We start from the raw sequence: 7960 nt of genomic DNA on the forward strand, positions 1-7960 counted from the left end.
GTTTATATACAGAACTTTCTGCTCCCTCAGCATTATTGCATTCCTGATAAGGAATTAATTCATCCCCATAATTGTCCATAGAAACCCAACACTTTCTGTTCTTCACAAGTAAAAATAACTGAACATTTAGGTGACATTGGTGTGTCCTATCTACTGATGGGATACAGACCTGGCAATGATCATAGTCACTAGACTAGTGGCACAAGGAGTTACTGCAGATATTACAGCTGGCTTTTTTGTAATGGAAAAGTGTATGTAAATGACTCAATGTATGCACATAATACAGTGCCTTGCGAAAGTATTCGCCCCCCTGGAACTTTTCAACCTTTTCCTACATATCATGCTTCAAACGTAAAGATACCAAATGTAAATATTTGGTGAAGAATCAACAACAAGTGGGACACAATTGTGAAGTTGAACGAAATTTATTGGTTATTTTAAATTTTTGTGGAAATTCAAAAACTGAAAAGTGGGGCGTGCAATATTATTGGCCCCTTTACTTTCAGTGCAGCAAACTCACTCCAGAAGTTCATTGTGGATCTCTGAATGATCCAATGTTGTCCTAAATGACTAATGATGTTAAATATAATCCACCTGTGTGTAATCAAGTCTCCGTATAAATGTACCTGCTCTGTGATAGTCTCAGGGTTCTGTTTGAAGCACAGAGAGCAGCATGAACACCAAAGAACACAACAGGCAGGTCCGTGATACTGTTGTGGAGAAATTTAAAGCTGGATTTGGATACAAAATGATTTCCAAAACGTTAAACATCCCAAGGAGCACTGTGCAAGCAATCATATTGAAATGGAAGGAGTATCATACCACTGCAAATCTACCAAGACCCGGCCGTCCCTCTAAACTTTCATCTCAAACAAGGAATAGATTGATCAGAGATGCAGCCAAAAGACCCATGAATTGAAGAGCTCTACAGCTGTGGTTGGACAGTCTGTCCATAGGACAACAATCAGTCGTACACTGCACAAATCTGGCCTTTATGGAAGAGTGGCAAGAAGAAAGCCTTTTCTCAAGGATATCCATAAAAAGTGTAATTTAAAGTTTGCAACAAGCCACCTGGGAGACACACCAAACATGTGGAAGAAGGTGCTCTGGTCAGATGATACCAAAATCGAACTTTTTGGCAACAATGACAAACGATATGTTTGGCTTAAAGGCAACACAGCTCATCACCCTGAACACAGCATCCTCACTGTCAAACATGGTGGTGGCAGCATCATGGTTTGGGCCTACTTTTCTTCAGCAGGGACAGGGAAGATGGTTAAAATTGATGGAAAGATGGATGGAGCCAAATAGAGGACCATTCTTGAAGAAAACCTGTTGGAGTCTGCAAAAGACCTGAGACTGGGACGGAGATTTGTCTTCCAACAAGACAATGATCCCAAACATAAAGCAAAATCTACAATGGAATGGTTCACAAATAAACGTATCCAGGTGTTAGAATGGCCAAGTCAAAGTCCAGACCTGAATCCAATCGAGAATCTGTGGAAAGAGCTGAAAACTGCTGTTCACAAACGATCTCCATCAAACCTCACTGAGCTCGAGCTGTTTGCCAAGGAAGAATGGGCAAAAATTTCAGTCTCGCGATGTACAAAACTGATGGAGACATACCCCAAGCGACTTGCATCTGTAATCGCAGCAAAAGGTGGCACAACAAAGTATTAAGTTAAAGGGGCCGAATAATATTGCACGCCCCACTTTTCAGTTTTTGACTTTCCACAAAAATTTAAAATAACCAATAAATTTCGTTCAACTTCACAATTGTGTTCCACTTGTTGTTGATGCTTCATCAAATATTTACATTTGATATCTTTATGTTTGAAGCATGATATATGGGAAAAGGTTGAAAAGTACCAGGGGGCCGAATACTTTCACAAGGCACTGTCTGTCTGTCTATCTATACATCCATCACTATTTTATTATTTTATATATTATAATTGCAATGTATGTATATGGATCGCCCGCCAGGGCCGTGGGGTACTCAGTACCGGGCTGGTTCTTTAAGGGATGTGTCACGGCAGCAGTGACCCGGTCCGTGGCCCTGGGAGTCTAATGAAAAATTATGATTAAAGGGGAAATAAAGCTTATATGAGATGATTCATGACGCCACCTGTGGTACTCGGCTAAGGATGGCCGACGCTGCTTAAAGAGACTACTGGGGCTGATGGTGATGCAACAGAGTTGATACAGCTCTCCACAGGTAGAGCTTAGTCCCAGGGCAATTATATTGTTAAAGATGGTGATGATGGACGTAGTGCAGAGTGGATGGTGCAGTAAATAACTCCGAGGACACAGCAGGGTGCAGTTTCCACACTTTTACTCACGGTTTGAAATGCAGGCAGGGGCACTAGTTATTATTATTATTATTACTATCTAATTATAAAGCACCATTGGTTCCATGGTGCTGTACATGAGAAGGGGTTACATACAAATTACAGATATCACTTACAGTACACAAACTAACAATCACAGACTGATATACAGGGGAGAGAGGACCCTGCCCTTTCGGGCTTACATTTTACAGGATGGTGGGGAAGGAGACAGTAGGTTGGGGGGTTGCAGCAGCTCCAGTGATGGTGATGTGGTAGCTCCAGTAGTGGTGAGGAGGCAGCGGGGATCATTGCAGGCTGTAAGCATCCTGAAGAGATGGGTTTTCAGATTCCGTCTGAAGGATTCGGATCCTTCAGAATGTATGTAGTTGATAGTCAGATGTGTTGGGGCAAAGAATTTCAGAGGATGGGGGATATTCGGGAGAAGTCTTGGAGGTGGTTGGGTGAGGAGCGAATAAGTGTGGAGGAGAGGAGGTCTTGGGATGACCGAAGATTACGTGAGGGAAGATATCGGGAGATTAGTTCAGAGATATATGGAGGAGACAGGTTATAGATGGCTTTGTAGGTCAGTATTAGTAGTTTGAATTGGATACGCTGAGGCAATGGGAGCCAGTGAGGAGATTTGCAGAGGGTAGAAGAGGAGGAGTAGCAAGCAGAGATGAATTAGTCGGGCGCCAGAGTTTAGGATTGACTGGAGAGGTGTGAGAGTGTTAGCAGGGAGACCACAGAAAAGGATGTTGCAGTAGTTGAGGCGGGAGATGATGAGGGCATGCACAAGCATTTTAGTAGATTGAGGGTTGAGGAAGGGATGGATTCTGGAAATATTTTTGAGCTGGAGGTGACAGGAGGTGGAGAGAGCTTGGATGTGCAGTTTGAAGGACAGGGTAGAGTCAAGGGTTACTCCGAGGCAGCGGACCTCTGGTACGGAGGAAAGCGTGATGTTGTCAATTGCTATAGATAGGTCAGGTAAGGAAGATCTGGAGATGGGGGAAAGATGATCAGTTCAGATTTGTCCACATTGAGTTTGAGGAAGTAAGAGGAGAAGAAGGAGGATATGGCTGATAGACATTCCGGCATTCTGGGCAGCAGAGAGGTGACGTCTGGGTTAGAGAGGTAGATCTGAGTATCATCGGCATAAAGCTGGTACTGAAATCCATGGGAATTTATGAGTTGCCCCAGGCCAAGTGTATAGATTGAGAAGAGTAGGGGTCCTAGAACAGAGCCTTTGGGGACTCCAACAGAGAGAGGGTGGGATGAGGAGGTAGTGTGGGAGTGGGAGACGCTGAGACTTTGGAAGCGAATGGGAGCAGCGATATTGGGCGATAGCTGGACATGGCTGTTTTTTGGTCGAGGGTTGGCTTTTTAAGGATAGGCGTGATTGTGGCATGTTTGAAAGCAGAAGGGAAGGTCCCAGAAGTTAGTGATAGGTTAAAGAGGTGGGTTAGGGATGGGATAAGAGTGGTGGTGAGGTTGGGGAGGAGGTGGGATGGGATAGGGTCAAGTGCACAGGTGGTGAGGTGTGATTTGGAGAGAAGATGAGCAAGCTCCCCTTCAGTGATGTTAGATAGGGAGGTTATGGGGTTTGTGCATTGGTCTGGTGTGCAAAGGGGTTGTGGTGGTTGAGCAATAAAGACTTGCCGTGTTTGGTCTATCTTGTTTGTGAAGTGTGTGGCAAAGTCCTCGGCAGAGATTAGGGAAGTCGGAGGGGGCAATGGTGGGCGGAGGAGGGAGTTAAAAGTATTGAACAATTGTTTGGGGTTGTGGGATAAGGAAGATACAAGGGATGTAAAGAAGGCCTGTTTAGCAGAATTGAGGGTAGATTTGAATGTGAGTGTTGCTTGTTTGAGTGCAGAGAAGTCGTCTTGCGAATGCATTTTCTTCCAGTGCCATTCTGCAGTTCTGGATGCTTGCCAAAGCTTTTTAGTGATGTTATTGTGCCAGGGTTGTCTATTGATTCGTTGCACTCTGTTATGCGTGACAGGGGTGATGCAAGAGTGGCATTGTAGAAAACTAGTGGCAGTGTCTGTGTCGTGGAGTGAAGATATGGAGGACAGTGGTAGAATAGAATCAGAGAGTGTGCGAGTGTCTAGATATGCGAGGTTTCTGTGGGGGTGCGCATGTTGCTGGACATAGGTGACAGGTGAGGAGGACAGGGATGAGAAAGTGAGTAGATGGTGGTCAGATAGAGGGAGAGGGGAGGTTGTGAAGTTAAATAGGGAGCAGACGGGTGAAGACCAGGTCTAATGTGTGTCCGTATGTGTGGGTGGCTGAGGAGGACTACTGAGTAAGTCCAAAAGATCATGTGAGGGACAGGAGTTTGGAGGCTGCAGATTGGTGGGTGTCAATGGGGATGTTGAAGTCACCCATGATGATGGTGGGAATGTCAGCAAAGAGAAAGTGAAGGAGCCAGGTGGAGAATTTGTCAATAAAGGCAGTGGTGGGGCCCAGAGTTCGGTATATGACAGCCACTTGGAGGTTGGAGGGAGAGTAGATGCGGACAGAGTGGACTTCAAAAGAGGGGTGGATAAGGGAGGGTAGAGGTGGAATTGGGTTGAAGGTGCAGTTGGGTGAAAGGAGAAGGCCCACTCCACCACCATGTCTGTTGCCAGGGCGAGGAGTGTGGGTGAAGTGGAGGCCGCCGTAACATAGCGCAGCAGGGGAGGCGGTGTCGGAGGGTGTCAGCCATGTTTCGGTGAGGCCAAGGAAGGAAACAAGAGGTAAAGAGATCGTGAATCACATTGAGTTTATTGCAGATGGAGCGGGTATTCCAGAGTGGTCCAGAGAGTGGGAGCAGGGTGGTGGGCGTCAAGGGCACGGATTTGAGGTGGGAAAGATTTCTGGTATTTGTATTTGGTTGGGAGCGATGGAAGGGGGTAATAAAGGGAGGTATGAGCTGTGGGGGTCCAGGGTTGGGAGATATGTCACCAGCAGTGAGGAGCAGCAGAGAGACAAAGTATGTGGGAAAAGGAGAGTGGGCAGCTTGTTTTGAGTTTTATTAGGAGAGATCTGAGGTTGAGGAGCAGGTCAGCGGAGGAGGTCAAGTGGGGAGGCAAGAGGGAAGAAGAGATTATTGCTTGGTTAGAGGGTGCTGGGGTTTGCAGATAGCGAAGGAGTGTGAGGAGTAATGGAGCCAAAACTGTTAGAGCGTATGTAAGCATAGTGAGAGTAAGTGTAGAGGAAAAAGAAATTTAGTACATTTAATAACAGTGGTTAGTCGTACCTTCAGTTCACTTCTGGCTCATTTCTGGCATATTTCTGCTGTTATCCTTAAAGAGACATCGTTACAGGAGACAGACCTAAGTCACTAGTTACAGATGACAATGGAGGTCCGGGGAGCCTGGAAGCAACTTAGGATCCACTTAGCCAGATGGGTTTTGAGGCCTCCTTACTGCGCTGTACTCTGAGGTCCTTGCTGCCTAAAGCTATGCTCAGTCCTCTGTTCCTTATTGTTCTGAAGTACTTGCCTGTATGGCAGGCAGCTTGAGCCTATTGCAGGTGTCGCTCCTTTATGGTGGCTCCGGGCTCTGGTCTGTTGCTGTGCCTTCAGGTGTTTGCTGGGCCAGGAGACCTGCAATCCCCTGCCCTCTGGATTTAGCTGCTGGGACTGTTGTAACCATCAGCCACGGACTCTGCCATCCGGCTTCTAGCACTGTACTCTGGGGTGAGCTTGGTCACAGCTCCACTTCCCAGGTTGTCTTTCACTTCTCCTCTCTCCACTCAGACTCTGTCTCTCTCAGTCGCAGACACTGACTGACTGACCCCTCCTCCAGGCCAGAACTAATAGAGAAGCTCCCCTGAAACCGGGTTTAGAGGTCCCACTTCTGGTCTGGAGTCAGGAAAAGTGTTGGATGTAAGTGTTATCTGGTCAGGTAACCCCTCCTTGCTTCCAGGCATGTCATCACCCCCCTGTGAGGGAGGCAATGCCACTGTGGCAACTGGACTCCTGGGGTGCCACATATATATCAATTATATATTAGGTAGCTATTTATGTTATCTATATAGATATTATCTATGTATATATTAATGTGTGTGGGTGTGTGTAAAATTATCTAATCTAAATACAAAAAATGGGGACAGCACTCCAAGGACTGAAAGTGAGAAAACGGAATTTTAACTCATCCAAAATATTTTTTTTAAAATTTTTATACATGAGGTTTCATGATAATCTTGGAGGCTTTTCACCCATTTTTGCATGAAAAGTACTACTATCTACCTATCTATCTATCTAGAAAAAGATTAGTTTTTCTAATTCCAATTGAGTGCTGCTTTTGTTTTTTCTATCTATCTACTGTATGTGTCTGTCTGTCTATCTGCTGAATATATACATCCTCGAGCGTGCCACTGTGTAGGAGTAGGACTCCAGCCAGTATCCCCCAACATAAGCTGTGCTTGACACAGTACACTTGATGCTCTACATACTGTACAGGCAGAGGCAGCATACAGAATCTCACTATTTAATTAACAAACTACCCAGTTTATTAAATTTACAGGCTGAGGTGACTCCATTCCAGACATTATCCTCACCTACTCGGGACCTGCTTTTTCATCATCACTACAGGGGCCCCTTCCTCACCAATTATGTTGCAGTTTATTTTTCTGGTTCACAGTCACACTGCCCTTTCACTAGCATATAGCCCTTGCTAATGAAGCTAAGGCTAGGTTCACATTTGCATATATGTGCGCAGCGCATCATCTGCATGCACAAATGCATGCCCAAACGTATGCAAATGCATGCTAACGCATCAGTTTTTATCCGCATCAGATTACGCATGACGCCAAAAAAACACTGCGTGTGCATGCGTTTTGGCATGCGTTTGCGTTATTTATGCGCATGCGTTCGATAGGACAGTGCTTTTCCAGGAGAATTTCCTTAACACAAGCCACGTCCAGTGGGCGTGTCTCATGGAAATTCTGTATATATAGCCTTGAACAGATGAAATCCTCAACTTTTGCTGCTGTGTCCAGCTGCAAGATGGATCTTGGCATGGAGAGCTTCTATCGTAATCTGGATTTGGACTTGAAATTGGCTGTTGCCTATGCTGTGGCTTGTGAAGAAGAAAGAAGAAGAGAAAGACGGAGAAGACGTCATCGTCGCTATTGGCAACACCCCATCGTTGAAGTCCAAGAGAGCCATGGAGCCTACCACTCTTTGCACACTGAGCTGCGTGAAAATCCACAAGAGATTTTGAATACCTAAGAATGTCGGAACAGAGCTTCAATGACCTGCTGCAACGTGTCCGAGGATCCATCACCAGGCAGGACACACAACTACGTCGAGCAATTCCTGCTGAGAAACATCTGTTGGTGTCCCTAAGGTACGTAATTTTGAAAAAGAAACACCTGTCATTAATGCTGTATTATTGTTATAAAAGCCATGTACTGATTTTTTTCTCCCCATTTTCTGTTCCGCAGATTCTTGGCTACCGGAGAGACCTTATCTCTACATTTTCAATTCCACATTGGAGTGTCCATCCTTTCTGGGATTGTTGGAGACACCTGCCATTCTTTATGTGACGTACTAAGTGAGGAATTCCTCCCCAACCCACAACTGAACTTTGGCTGGAAAATGCTGCAAAATTCCAGGACATTTGTAACTTTCCTAATTGTTTGGGGGC

Source organism: Dendrobates tinctorius, unplaced genomic scaffold, assembly GCF_039654945.1.
Source record: "Dendrobates tinctorius isolate UK_male_01 unplaced genomic scaffold, ASM3965494v1 ptg000120l, whole genome shotgun sequence".
NCBI classification, from domain to species: Eukaryota; Metazoa; Chordata; class Amphibia; order Anura; family Dendrobatidae; genus Dendrobates; species Dendrobates tinctorius.